This window comes from Glycine soja, chromosome 11 (genome assembly GCF_004193775.1).
Source record: "Glycine soja cultivar W05 chromosome 11, ASM419377v2, whole genome shotgun sequence".
Classification (NCBI taxonomy): Eukaryota; Viridiplantae; Streptophyta; class Magnoliopsida; order Fabales; family Fabaceae; genus Glycine; species Glycine soja.
The window spans coordinates 23,763,387-23,778,856 of NC_041012.1; the positions used below are offsets into that span (position 1 = coordinate 23,763,387).

Below are 15,470 nucleotides of genomic sequence, written 5' to 3' on the forward strand. Positions count from 1 at the left end.
TATATGTCATGAAAAAATTTCACGTAGCAACTACAGATTAAAAGATTATGTTTTTAATCCCTTTTATCATATTCGTATATTTGTTGATAACGACATATTAGTTGATGAGAAACAAACTTTAATCACCTAAATTAGTTTGATTTTAAAAAAATAAAAATAATTTTGCTTCATCCAAAATCCACATCATTCACTTATTACTGTACGCATAGTAACAATTATTGACTTATATATTGTACAACTTTATTAATTTCTTTTTTGGCAAATGGAATTTGAATGTACAATCCAAGCAGACTGTATAAATTATATGACCAAAATTTAATTTACAGTCAACAATATCCCCTACTTAATTGTATTTGTGGTGGAAGGAGATGGTTCCATTGTTCAACCATTCATGAGTGATTGTTCTACCAGAAAAAATGTTTTCTACGTTGTTTTATGACAAATTTAAATATGGCTTTTAATTGTATTTGAAGTCAATTTCGTTAAAAGTTAAGATTTTTCATAATGGTGCTAAAAAATTGTCTTAGAAAAATTATAATTTTAAGACGGTTTTAGAAAAATAACCGTCTTAGAATATTTTTTTTAAAAAAATTAAAAATAGATTGATGATTTTTTAAATAACCGTCTTAAAATATTTTTGTAACATTCAAAAATAAATTGAGAATTTTAAAACGATTTTTAAAATAACGGTATTAGAATTTCTAATTTTTTTTAAAAAAATAAAATAACAAATTTCACATGAGAATACCATGAGCCAAACACCAAAGAGAAGTCAAAAAATAAAAATGTTATTCTTCTTCATAAAAATCAACATTAAAAGCAATAACGAGAATAATGCATTAATGCATGACAATAAAATTATTGTATCATATGTGGTCATATACTATATGTATGGATCAAAGGCAGTATGTGGACCTCAAATGATTTGCAAATTTATAACAAGATCCAAATCAATAATACAAAACATGAAGAAATCACAATGATGCGTTTAAACAATTTTTCCAGTAACAAACTATGTAAATAAATGATAGAATTGAAATTTGTACCTTTCCAAATTCTCTTTTGTCTCACTTCTATTGTAAGAGTTACAGATGAAGTTGGTTCCATTTTAAAGAATGATGGATTAGTATAACGCTTTAGACATGTCCCAGCCCTAGCTACATCAAACCTTTAAAGAAGCCAAAAGCCGAAAAGAACAAATTTCAAAAATGTATAACATAATAATTATTTAGAATATATTAAAAATGCATTTGCAAATAATAAGTAAAATGTATCTTAACAAATAATATTACTAAAAAATTTCAAAAAATTTAGAAAAAAACAGAACACCTACTCATTCTGGGAACCAGCATATGCAATTCCCAGACCCATAATTACACCAATCCTGATTGAAGTGTCTTCTTTATCTATATAGTCACCTAGAAGTGTCATTGCCTGAAAAGGAGTAAAATTATTCAAATATGCAGAAAATTCAGATGCTGTTTTAGCAAGGAATGCACCTCAAACAAATAATTCAAATATTTAATGTCTCACCATTGATGACGAACATATAAATTATTTCAGTTACTAACCTAGTCTCTTTTATAATGAGGCTCCAAATTTTACAGAAACCAGCACATCAAAACCCAATTGTTGCATTTATAAATTAGCAACAAAATCTCATGTGAAATATTATTAGAAAATGATTAAGTAACCTATGTACTAAAACACTAAAAATAAATATGATACGGCAATTCTGTAGCAAGGCATTATTTCAAATTCCACAAGAGTATATAGCAAATTAGAACCAACTGGTACACAATACACATATAACTATCAACAAAAATTCTTAGAAAGCAACCATAGTACAAGCTGCAAAAACTAATGTATGCAAAAAAAAAAAAATCATGATTCACTTGTACATTATTATATCAATTTGAACCGTAATTTAGTGAAGTAAAAATTAAATTTCAAGGCATTAGATTTAAATACTATACATGAACAGGAAGTTATATCTGGTACAGAGTTCATATTATAGCAAAAGTAAAATTATAATCAAAATCACACCTTGTATATATCCTTAGGGGACTTGGGCTCCATGACTTAAATATCATGAGCAAGGGTGAGATATCCTTCACTTAGAATTGTTTATGATTTCCTGTAACAATTCTCTGTCTTCATCATCTGCAACCATTCTCTGTCTTCATCATCTGCAGCCATCTCCTCATCAAGCTCAAAAGTAATTCCGTGCATGTAAACAATCAACACAATAAATTGTTCTTTCAGAAACACCATATACTTGGCGTAGCTCTTCGTTAGCTCCAACATCTCTAGCTCCCATAAACTTCCATTTGCTTCTTCTTGAACTACATTTTGCAGCTTCTTCAACTTCAACATCCATCTGCTTTATCTGCTCGTGTAGATATTAGATAACATAAACTGGCAGCTTTATCCCATAAGCATAAGCAACATTGACTTGAAAAGAATGCAATGAAAGTATCGCATGTTGAACAAGGGTTTCAAACTCCAAGCAATTTGTTAGAATATAGGCAATTATCTTGTTATATCTTTAGATTGTTCTCTTAGTTTCCCTATTTCCTCATCATCTTTTAGAATTAGTTACCAAATTTCCTTATCATATCCTGATTTGTTTCCTTAATTAGTAAGGATTATGATTTACATAAAGGGTTAGTATTGTAGGCTATATGAACACATCAAACACATGAATTCATTGCAATACATCTTAGTTAATATCAAATTAGTGTTTCATTCTCTTCTCTCTTTCTCCCTCTTATACCTAAAATCCTATAATTTCAACACAAATCATAGCTTTAAAAAATTAGTAAGAAAGCACAGGATCCCAAGTTCAGTTAATAACTACCCTTCAAGTTAACAGGAGAAGCAGTCATTCCAAATACAGATGGCTTGTTCTCTTTGGGTGTTGTATGGTAGAACTCGGACATCACCAGTGAATATGGGTGTTTCTTCATGGCATGGAGGCACTCCAGAATCAAGAGATTGATTGCTTCCATTTTTATTATGCTATTCCTCAAAATGTTCAAAAGAATTTGAGCTGTCATGACTAAAACCTACAGCAAGAAAAATCGATTTAAGTAATTGGAAATGACCAAGGAAGAACAGTAGCAATATGAATAGGGCGAGAGAGGGGGAACTTATGAATTTATAGAAAAACAATTTTCCTACAACTTGTATCAAATAAGAGAATAAAAATTTCAGAAACAAATACAGTAATCTTCCCTAGGTGATCCTTTGATAAACCTCAAAACAACTGCATTCCAACTTCCAAGCAAAAATCTGCAAGTGCTATGACCCATTTACTACAAAAAAGTCTGCAAGTGCTATGATTTTGATATCCAAGCAAGACTTTCCTTCAATATGAAGAACACGTGCATTGGCCATAAATAAACAACTTGTTTCAATAATAATAGAAAAAAAAGTTACACTTAACCAGTAGCCAACTCTATACGTGAGGAAAATATGGACAAACATGAAGAAGAAAAGAGAATCTGAATTCAGAAAATGCTATATCGTACAGAATAACCATATATAAATGCATACCACATCAATAGACTAAAACACAAAGTGACACCAGGTACAGGCCAGCATATCTTCAATAGAAATTTAAAACATACATGCTTGGTGTCAAATTCTCGCAGCCACCTTCGAGCATCCCAGAAATCCTGCCCTATTTCTCCACAATAGTGGCCTACTTGATAACCAGTCCGCTCACGAATTACTTCAGCTTGTTGTAATTAAGCAAAGAACTAGAATTACTACAGCTTACTGTAACAGAATTTTTTAAACTAATAAATTCTAAAAATAATCTAATACCTTTCTTGGCTACTGCTGTTGCACAAGAATGCATTACTATAGGCAAAGGGAGTATTGTCAATCTGTTTCTCCGATTCAAGAGTTTTTTATTGGCAAGTATTGACTTTTAAACTATAGGAAAAAATTATTCTCCTTCTGTGTTCAATAAATGACTGACAACATAATGAAAAAATACAAGATTATTAGATTATACACTAGTGAAGATGCTTATGACTCATGCCTGTTATTTTAGAGCTACACTGTTATAAAAATCAGCATATCCAAGCAAAGATAACACTGAATCACCCTAGCTTACACAAAATAGATTAATTTCATAAAGGAAGCCACAAATCAAGCTCAAAAGCTAACATGTCAGAATTGTAACCATAGCAGTGAAGATAAATACTCTTTCTGCCAAATTACAAGAACTACAAACTGTCATTTTAAGTTTTGCAGAAGATAAATACTTCAATTTTTTACCTTCTTGAGCTCTACATTCATTTTGTAGAAGATAAAAGAAAGAAAGAATAGGAAACATAGGGGCCGTTTGGATGTGGCCCAAAAGATCTTTTATTATCTTATCTACTGAAAAAAGATCTTTTTTATTTTTTAAGAGTGTTTGGTTATTATTTTTTTTTTAGCTTTTACAAAAGTAAAAGCTCTCAGCAGATCTTTCTTTTAAGCTTAGATTCCTAGCTTCTCAAATCTCCTTTTCGGGAATCTGATCCCAAAATAAGGCTTGGACAATAATGTCCTCAAGAAAATTTCAAAATGACAAGCATACATTCCTCATTTTCAGAACCCTAAAATTTTCTCTCGTTCCTCACAACTTGCCATGTTGTGCCTTCCTCGGAATTTTTCTCCCATGCTTCCGATATCCTTCATCATCTCTTCTGATCATCCTTGGTCATCTATTCTTATCATCCTTCGTCATTTTTTCCTCTTCCTTTGTTAGCATCACAAGTTAACCAATTCTTCATTAATTTCTTTTTCTTCTCAATATTGTTATGGATTAGGGTTATGCTTTTGTTTGTTTCATTAAGCTTGTGAAATGTCTCTCAATCAAGTTCCTGTGAAAAGAAAGAAAGCAGAATGGTGTGATAAAAATACTGAGATTATGTTGAAAGTGTGCATAGAAGAGGTGAATGTTGGAAATAAACCTCACAACCACTTCACTAAGCTTGGTTGGGCAAATATTGCAGAAAAGTTCAATAAGGCAACAAATTTGAGATATGAATATAAACAATTCAGAAATAGGTGGAATTCTTTGAAAAAGGAATGACAATTATGGGCTAAGCTTATTCGGAAGGACACAGGTCTTGGCTGGGATGGAGAGAAGAAAACCATTGCAGCTAGTGATGAATGGTGGGAAGCCAAAATTCAGGTATGTGTTATTCAACGAAAATAGAGTTTTTGTGCATGCCACTCTTTTGTTCTTTTGTTTTTTATGTGTGATTCTTGACTTTGGGGCCAAAATTGCAGATGTAGACTATTTTTTAGAAGCTTGCATTTGAAATTTTAGTACCCTGAGACTGAAACAGTACCCCTTTATATACCCTTCAAATCTATTGACATGTTCATCCGTGGAGGAAAACATTTTTGTTCTTATTTTGCTTCATCTCTGTATATCATCACAACTTCAGAGGCTTGGTTCTAGGATTCAACTTCCAAAGGCTTACTTACTCTAATATATCTCTGATTCAAGTCGTTCTGTGAGTTTTCCTATTTTAGTCTGAGGCTTTGAGCTTTGTTTGATAGATATGCCAAAGGCAAATTGCAGTTTCTAATTTGTTGAAACTACAAAGATTGAGTTTAGAACTGATAGAAGAGTTACCATGTGTATCAAACTAGCATTAGAATTGGTCATGGGTGTTTGTTTTTTACGTTCTTAGTTCTTATACACTACTAGAAACTAGAAAGAAGTGATTGGAATTTCAACTACCATTGTTGGTTTAGAGGGCAGAGGCTCCATTGAGTTAAAAGTAAGAAAGCAATTAAAGGCCTTTGAAGTGAATTCGGATAAATGGTTTCTTCTATATATACCCTTATGTGTGTTCTTCATTCCACAATAGCTCTTACTTGTGGAGCTTTGATGATATTCTACTCCAAAGAGATCTCTGTGCTTGGCCACGGATCCGAGACCGCAAGCAAGCTTCAAGGGACAACACCCCATGATCAGCTTCTGATTGACACCTCTGATTCCTTCTCTGGCTTGTTGTTGTTCACAATAGGATTCCTTCTCTTGATGGTTGCTTTTGTTAAGGACATAGACTTTCAGAGTTTCTTTGCCTAAGGGTGTGTGATGCTTCACATTTCCATTGCAGTGTGGAGATTCTTCTTTGAGAGGAAGCTTGGGGATCTTGCACATGAGTGGCCTAGGCATGCTGTTGGGGACATAGCATTGGCCATTTCATGGGTCTTTTTTCTTGTGTACACATGGAGAGAGAAATATGATTAGTTAATTTATTTTATAATTTTGTAAGTTTTTGGTGCTTGTGGTTGTAGAAACAACATGGCCCAAATTGGCCTTGTGAATGCTCAGATTCTTGACATAAATGGAGAACCATTATATGAGTTCTGTTCTTCTTCAAAGAGAGAATGAAAGAGGTTGTTGAGTCAACTTTTTGGTTCTTCGGTGCACAACTTCATTATTTAGAATCTGTATTGGCAACTTTTCTTGATTGCTTTTCAATTGGGAGCTCAAGTAATTAGTGTAAACTTCATTTTCTACATTGAGTCCTTACAAAAAATTTACAAGCTTTGTACCCTGTTTCTGACTTCAATTGTGAAAGTTCTAAATGTATATTTTTCTTGTTTTGCATCCATAAAAAATTTACTTTTTACCCTGTTTCTGACTTCAATTGTGAAAGTTCTGAATGCATATTTTTCTTGTTTTGCATCCATAACAAATTGTCCTTACAAAAAATTTACAAGCTTTTCAATTGTTTCTGACTTCAATTGTGAAAGTTCTGAATTGCAAACTTATATATATATATATATATATATATATATATATATATATATATATATATATATATATATATATATATATATATATATATATATCTCCTTGTGGCCACACCTTCTGCAGGATGTGCTCAAGGGAGCTTATGGTTAGTACGGGGAATTGCCCTCTCTGCAACAATTTCATTTTGGAGATTCTTGACATTTTCTGAGTTTTTTTTTCTATTTTCTGTATAATTTCTGGGAAATTGTTGTGTTTACTATTTTTTTAAACTTTTTTTCTGATTGATTGTTACTGTTCTTGATTATTATTATTGCTATTTTGGGTTTGTTTCTCCCCTTGTGAGGTGCTGTTCTGAGGTGTGAATAGGAATGCGGATGATCATGTTAATCTTGCTTTTTTTTTTTCATGAATGGATTTGAAAATTCTCAGCTTATTAATGTTTCTAACTGGGTGATATAAGTTATATTGCTTATTTTTCTGTATCCCAATTGGGGTTATAAATTTGAATTCCATAAGTGAGGTGATGATGAGAATGGGAAAGAAATTATTTTTCATCAATCAGGGTGTTTTCAGCCAAAATCTCAGCCACCATCACTTTCTCCAATCCAAACGTTGCCTAACATCCCACCTCAGCCCTTCCCACAATTCGCAAACACCCTAAAATTCATAGTAAATACCGATGGACCTTACTCTGACCCTGCTCTCCGTCACGGTGTTTTCAGCAGCGCGTTTTATGTTGATATGTTTCTGGTGGTGTGTCCTGTTTGTGGGTTATTTTTTATTTTTATTTAATGTTATTACTTTATTAGATACTCTGATATTTTTTTTATGGGGCAATGGAGGGGTAGGAACTGATGATGCTGCTAATTCTCATTAATGCAGCAGAAAATGCTCAAGATCATAATATTAGCTAATTGTGCAATCTGGTGCTAGTTGGATGAGAGGAGATGGTACAAAGTTATAGTCGTGTGCGTGTGTGATGGGTAGATTTGTGGTATGAAGGTTAAGCCTTTATGATGAACAAATAGTTTTGACAAGTTTTCAATGTAAATTTGTTATTCCTTGTTTGACACATGTTAATAATATAAGGAAAAAGATTAAAAATGTATTTTTTTTTAAATTTGAAGGAATAAAAAAAGATACGATTCAATTTTGAAGGATTAAAAATATATTTAAATTTTTTTATATATATATTATTAATATTGTAGCAGTTTAGTGGTTATATATAACTTGTCTTATTTGACGAAACACAAGTGCAGTCACACGGGAATAATTGTCCAGTGCTTTCAGTACGAGAGAGTGAAACTGATTGAGGGTTTTAGTGGTTATATATAACTTGTCTTATTTGACGAAACACCAGTGCAGTCACACCAGTAATGATTGAGTGAAACCTTGCAAGTTATGTTTGTTATATATATATGCTATACTTTGATTTTTAACTTGTTTTCCCTTCTAGATTCTCTCATTAGCCTCTCTCCTACTCGTGAATGGGATCAAAGGAAGATATTCTGTGCATTTCCTTGTGGATCCTATAATGTAATATAATACTTATCCTAATAAATATTTAAGTAAAATTATATCCTTCAATTATTGCAGAAAGAATATCTCTTGAAATTATATCCTAATAAATATTTAAGTAAAATTATTTAAGTAAAATTATATTTGGCAATTCTTTGGTATGTTTTGCAAGAAAATTGTAATTAAATTTTCATGAGCTGAAGTGATGGCCTTGGCAGTGAGCGTAAGGTAGGACCTGTTCTATAAATATTCTTGATTTGTGACAGCTTTAATGTGTTGGGTAGTTGGTAGGCACGTAGCTTTTATGGTATGGCTTTTTGTAAATATGGGATTTTGAGTTATAATATTTGAAAGCAATACATGTGCCTTATTGTTAAACAATGACATTATATTGAGAATTGTCGGGTTGTTGTTAGGAGGACTTATACTATTCCATAGGTTAACATATGCAGAAATTCATATTGGATTAGGTTTTGCTTAATTTAAATTATATAGGAATGTCAACCTTATCAAATATATTATAATGAGATTGATTTTTATCTCTTAATTCTCATGCCAAATATATATTATAATTCTTATTTTTTATTTTATAGGAGGATCCTGAAGTAGCAAAGTTTAGAGAGTAAGGCCTCAAATTCTTACCTAAGATGGAATTCCTTTTTAAGGGTACTATTGTTACTGGTTTTGCAGCATATGCACCATCTGAAGATTCAAGACAATATGAAGGATTCAACACAAGAACAGAAGAGACAAATGATAACATTGATGATAACACTCACATGGAAGTGAATGAGCCTGAGATAGACACGATAACTCAGAACACGTCTTCGGCAAAGGAAAATGGACAGAGGAAGAGAGGGTGATAAAAGAATTGGGGTTGCTGCCAAGCTTTCCTCACAATTAGATCGTATTATTCAAACATTTGAATCTAGTATATCTGCTCAAGACCCAACTAGCATTACTGCATGTGTAGCAAAGTTGAAAGATCTACCAGGACTTGAGCGTGAGAGTGAACTATTTTACAAAGCCACTAAACTTATGGAAAAAAGGGCAAATAGGATCACCTTTGTTGCTTTAGAAGAGCCTGAGCTACAACTTGGATGGATCAAGTCTGAAACTTAAGCACAAATTCCTTAGTTTCTCCTTTATTTGATATCATTGACACTTGCTAGTTTTACTTGGTTGTGTTATAGATCTTAGTTTTTAATTTCAGTTATGTCATGGATCTTTGATTTTAATTTTGGTTATGTTATGGATATTAGTTATGGTTTGACTCTTGATTTTTTTATTTTCAGTTGTGTTATGATTTTGTTTTCCTTCTACAGGATGTCTTCATCATTATCATCAAATGACTCATCACTATCATCAAATGACTTTTCATCTGACGATGACGATCACATTACGAAGAACAAAGTGTTGATGTTTGTTGTAGCTAATGTTACCAATTACTTCATGAAATATGTTGTGAAAAATCCATGTATAGATTCAAGCATTGCAGGCCATCGTTGGGTATCTGAAATTCTAAATGGTCATCCAATACGTTGTTATCAAATGTTTAGAATGAAGAAACTTGTCTTTCTTGAATTATGTGATATCTTGGAAACCAAGTACAACTTAAAGAAAACTCGAAATGTCAGCATTTATGAGCAAGTTGACTTGTTTTTATACATGTTGAGTCAACCAGGTTCTATTCGTAATTGTGAGGAAAGATTTCAACATTTAGGTGAAACAATATCTAGACATTTCCATAATGTCTTAGAAGTTGTGTGTATGTTTGCAAAGGATATAATTAAGCCTGTTGATCCATCATTTAGGGATACTCCTGATGAGATTCTAAAAGATGCTAGATATCGCCTTTACTTTAGGGATTGTATTGGTGCAATAGATGGTACTCATATACGAGTTTGTGTTCCCTCTCATCTACAAGGAGTCTATATTGGTCGGAAAGGCTACACTACCACTAATGTCATGATTGTTTGTGACTTTAGCATGTTTTTCACTTTTGTTTGGACAGGTTGGGAAGGTTCTGCACATGACACTAAGATATTTATGGAGGCTTTACGTAATCCTGCATTGCATTTTCCACATCCTCCTCAAGGTACTTAAAATTTATATGTTATAAATATATGTATCATTATAATTTTGTGTTCTAACATGCTCTATTGTTTTATTCTTTAGGTAAATATTATCTTGTTGATTCTGGTTACCCTACTTTTATGGGTTTTCTAGGACCGTACAAGAAAACTAGGTATCATCTCCCGCAATTTAGAATTGGGCCTAGAATCAGGAGAAGAGTTGAAGTTTTTAATTATTATCATTCCAGTCTTCGAAGTACAATTGAACGTGCATTTGGTTTATGTAAAGCAAGATGGAAGATATTGGGTAATATGCCACCTTTTGCTTTGATGACACAAAACCAAATCATTGATGCTTGCATGGCTATACATAACTTCATTCAAAGAAATGACAAGAGTGGTGGAGAATTTGATTCGCTAGATGAAGATAATGAAGATATAGATAGTGATGAGGATGAAAGTGAAGTTGGTCCTAGTACTACAACATGGGAAGAACCGGATGCTCAAAGTACTCTACAAATGGAACGATTTAGAGAATCTCTGAAGAATATGTTTCCAACACGTATTTAATTTCTTTATTTTTTAATACTATAAGATTGCATGTTTATGGTATGGGTACATTTGAACAATTTTATATTGAAAGACATTATTAATCGTATTATTACCAGGTTAATGATATTTTATATTTTGTTATAAATTATAATTACATAGATAATAATTAAATTATAAACTAGAATGTATGTGACAACATTACTAAAACAATAAATTAATTAGATTTTAAATATGAAAAGTAATTATGTAGAAAGGCGTATAATTATATTTTTATGAGATACATTTATTTAATTTTTATAAAAATAATTATTTTTTAATCAAAATTTCTAGAAAATATATAACAATATTTTAAATATAATGATAAAGTTAAAATATTTTTATAAATGAAATAGAAGAAAAAAATAATTTTTATTATTTTTAATAATATTTAATTATTTAAGGCATTTAATAATTATATAATAATGTTTAAGTATTTAATTATTAGTTTTAATAATGTCAAAGCATATAATATCCTTTTTGGTAATTTTAATTATGCAAAAGATCTTCTACAATTTCATCCAAACACCATATTAATTTAAATAAGCACTTAAGAATTTATCATCCAAACATCAAATTAACTTATGTAAAAGTAACTTTTCAGATAAAAGCTTCTTGGATAAGTTCTTTCTCTATAAGATCTTTTACAATAGTGCATCCAAACAGGTCCATAATAAATATTTTTTTTTCTTTTTTTACAAATACAATAAAAGGGAAGTAGTAGTATTGTTATTTTCCTGAAATGAAAATATTAATTATGTTTAGTATCATGATTGGATTGAAAGTAATTTTCCTGAAAAAAGTAAGTAGCTTCTTAACAAATAAAACTTCCCTTCCTGAAGGCACCCTTTAGAATTCAACATCAAATTCCAATTTTCTTTTCCCAGTTTCAATACATGGTTAAATTGTTAAAGAATGGAGTAAGATTGTTTGAAAACAAGGCATTGTAACCAGTGTGATCCAAGAGTTTGGCTCTTAATTGAGAAATGCTTTTCATAATGTAGAAATGGAGTGGTGTCAGCATTCGGTATAATGCAATGTTTTTGTTCTGGTGTTTCAAATTCCAGTTCTTACAATTTATACAGGCTGCACAAACATTTTATTACTTAGGTAATATTGATACAGAAAACAAATCACTGCTAAGTGGACCACTTTTAATATGATGTATCTATTGCATGTTTGAAAAGTTCTGTGTCGGGGAAAATTTTCGGGCTTACAAGGACAGCTCCAATTGGCAAATATGCAGAAGATAGTGCCTATAAGTCAAACAGAAAAATGAGGAACATTGTACAAACTTCTAAAAATATGGGATGGACAAACCAGTACTTAGAGTTGTTTCATGTTTACCTTAGCCAGGGATACAAGGTCTGGCTTAATGCTGTACTTGTCACATCCAAACATTGTCCCAATCTATAATAAAAAAAATTTAAGTCAGTGACATACAAAACCAATGTTCCAGTAGTAGAAACCACTTTGCGTGTATCTGAATGTATTACTGGCTTTAGTCCCTCTTTCAGAACAGCTGCTCCAAATTATTGCCTAATCTGGTTGAAAATTCTTCCTCTGTCTCACCTGAAATGTTCATAAGCATGCATAATATTTATGCCTTAAAATAAAAAGGTCTAGTTTCTGTGCCACAGTTTCAACATAATTGAGCCTTAAACCACAGGCAAGGCGTTTCTGTGCAAGGTAGCCAGCATTATGCAGGTCTAGTTTCTCTAACTAGACAATAAATAAAAAAAGACAATATGAACTTTTAAAGAAAAAATTTCAATATTGAAAATCATTTGAAATTCATTCAAGAAAAAAATTGAAGGAGAAAATCAAACTACCAAAAAAGACCAAGAATCTATCTCTAACTAGAATGAGTAATTTTTATAAACTATTTTTACTATTTTATAAGCTACTGCTTGTACATATAGGACATTCTGATATAGCATTTATTGTGGTAGAGTTAAGTACATGTCCAAATAAGGCATCATAGTTGTAAGCAGGGAGTGGCAATGATTGATTATCATCTTTTGAGACTTACAAACCGAACCTACAGAAGACAATGATTGATTATCAAGTTGAAAATTATCACCGCCTAACTAGAAGAGTTTAGAAGCTTTGAATTCAAAGATTACAACTACTACAGTCAAAAGTTGCATAGCTTTACTACACTAACATTTGTTAGATTTTTACTAGAGATAGTTTTACTAATGCATGGCACATCATTGACTGTTTTTTACTTCTTAGGCACTAAAATAGTTATATTTTATTGTTATAATATGTCTATAAAAATACCTCCCTATACCATAATATGTGTGTGGAATTAGTGTGAATGAATTAGTGAGATTATAGAGAAAAACTCTTCCTCCTATATGTGTGTGTATGTGTCAATTTTTTTCTCTTTTTCAGCCTTGTGAGTAAGTTGTGTGTTTTTCCACTGTTAACACAAACTATGATTACTAATAATTTAATAATAATCATAAACTAGCTTATAAAATAGTAAAAATAGTTTATAAAATACGTAAGTGTCTTATCAAACACACTAGTGAATGTGACTGAGATTATCTCTGTCTCAGATACAGTCTCACCCTACCAAAAATAAAATCAGTGTTTAACCACTTATTAAATAAAAACAATTAACTTGTAATGAATGTAGTGACATGATTCTACACATTCTATGTTCATTATTATTAGAAATCATTTGCTGTGAGATATTTTTTACACAAAAGGTATGTATTCAGTAAGTAAACAAATCACCTGTGTCGCTATATATAAAGCTTTACTAGAAGTATTTTTAAGAAAGCATAAGTAAAACACAATTTCTTACAACTAATGCGTTAAAAATACGGGCCCCATTAATGTGAAGCTTCAGTCCATGCTTCTTAGCTAACTCTTTAACTCTGTCTGTATATTCAACTGAGAGGCATCTGCCACCAGAACTGCATTCGGGTAAAATATTAGTCATAATGCTCTGCTATAAATTTGAATCAATTAACAACAGGATGGGACTTTTAAAACCAAAAAGAAAAATTAGCAAATTGTTAGGCTTGAAATCATTCAATAGCTGTATGGTAGTCATTACCAACAAGAAGCCAAAAGTATTAAGAAAAAAAAAAAACTCAATCCCCATTCTTAGTCTCTCATCATTTCCATAAATTTAATTTCAAAAGAATCAAATCACCAATTTTAAACAAATTGATTCTTACAGTGACATTTCTCTGTCACCATTGTTGGACTCAAATTCAATAATTGAGAAGCAATTGTAAATTACCAAGTGACAAAAGAAAAAAGAAATAAAAATAAAAAGAAGTTTCCTAAGCCACAAATGATCAGTATTTTAGATTATAACAACACTTTTCACAAATTGTTGTCCAAATTACTACTTTCGGAAACCAAGTTCTATAGATATATATTATGAAAAGCTAATTACTCTCTCTCATTAAGAATGAAAGACCACAGTTAAAGACACTATACTGATACACGCAACACCTGCAAGGACATGACGCATGCAATGATACAATACAACTCGTGACGGCATGAACTACAAAAATCAAACTCTGTTTCGTTTTCCTTTTAAAGAATTTTGTACAGTTCTTAGGATAAGGCAAGCCAAGATCAGCATGAACATAATAAATACATTACTACAAAAATCAAAGGCAAAAATTATAAATTTGATTTCTTATCTCTAATTTTGGATTTAATCCTCTATAAATTAATTCACAAAATTTTGTCCTTCTAATCCCCAACACACTGGAGGACCAACATTGCATGATTTTAAAAAATAAGAAGACAAAATTAATGAATTATTTTACTGGGGGATAAAATCCCAAATTAGAGACAAGATTAGAACCAAAAATGCAATTTTGTCAGAATCAAACTCTGTTTCGTTTACCTTTTAAAAAATTATGTACAAAAATCAAACTCTACGACACCATTTCATAGCGACCCTTCTTCGAGCTTCCGAAGCTACTCAAGAGAGAGAAAGAGAGACGTATTGTTTTGTGCTTTTTTTACCGTGATATATTTTTTTTTTTACCAAAACATCCCACTCCCCCATTATTTATATATATATATATATATATATATATATATATATATATATATATATATATATATATATATATTTTTCCCGGGGTAAATTTAGGTTGAGGACTCGAATTCGGAGTGTGATTTAAAAAAATGCATTTCAAGGATTGGGTCCCCAAACCCAAATTCAAATTCTTAAACGTGTTTTTTTTTAATTTTCTAAATTTTTTTAGAAATTATATAAATAAAGAAAATTAATAAAATTAGAAAAGATAATATAATTTTTTAATTATAATGTAGGTATTTTTTAACTAAATTTATGTGTCATTAACAATTTTATTTTGTTATGTATTTTAATTAAAAAATAAGAAAATTAATTAGTAATATTAAAATAAATTAAAAAGAATACAGTGAATAAATAATTGATACATCTTTTTTATATAATACATATAAAATTAAATAGTGCGATGACGACTGAGATGATAGACGAAAAT

The 15,470-nt window shown here is 31.0% G+C and overlaps 1 long non-coding RNA gene and 1 pseudogene across 2 annotated transcripts; one reads left to right on the forward strand and one right to left on the reverse strand.

Annotated features, from left to right (window-relative positions):
- Positions 1-917: 917 nt before the first annotated feature.
- Positions 918-14,967, reverse strand: LOC114375300. Of its 2 annotated transcripts, XR_003658747.1 has the most exons (10): positions 14,843-14,967; positions 13,778-13,889; positions 12,456-12,531; positions 12,307-12,369; positions 3,832-3,983; positions 3,633-3,742; positions 2,861-3,068; positions 2,047-2,389; positions 1,334-1,434; positions 920-1,168 (listed from the first exon to the last, which is right to left on the reverse strand). It is a non-coding gene; the product is annotated as an uncharacterized LOC114375300 (long non-coding RNA). The 2 variants fall into 2 exon arrangements; XR_003658746.1 differs by having other exon boundaries at positions 918-1,168; positions 2,047-3,068.
- On the forward strand, positions 5,420-6,430 carry LOC114375299 (annotated as a pseudogene).
- Positions 14,968-15,470: the final 503 nt, after the last annotated feature.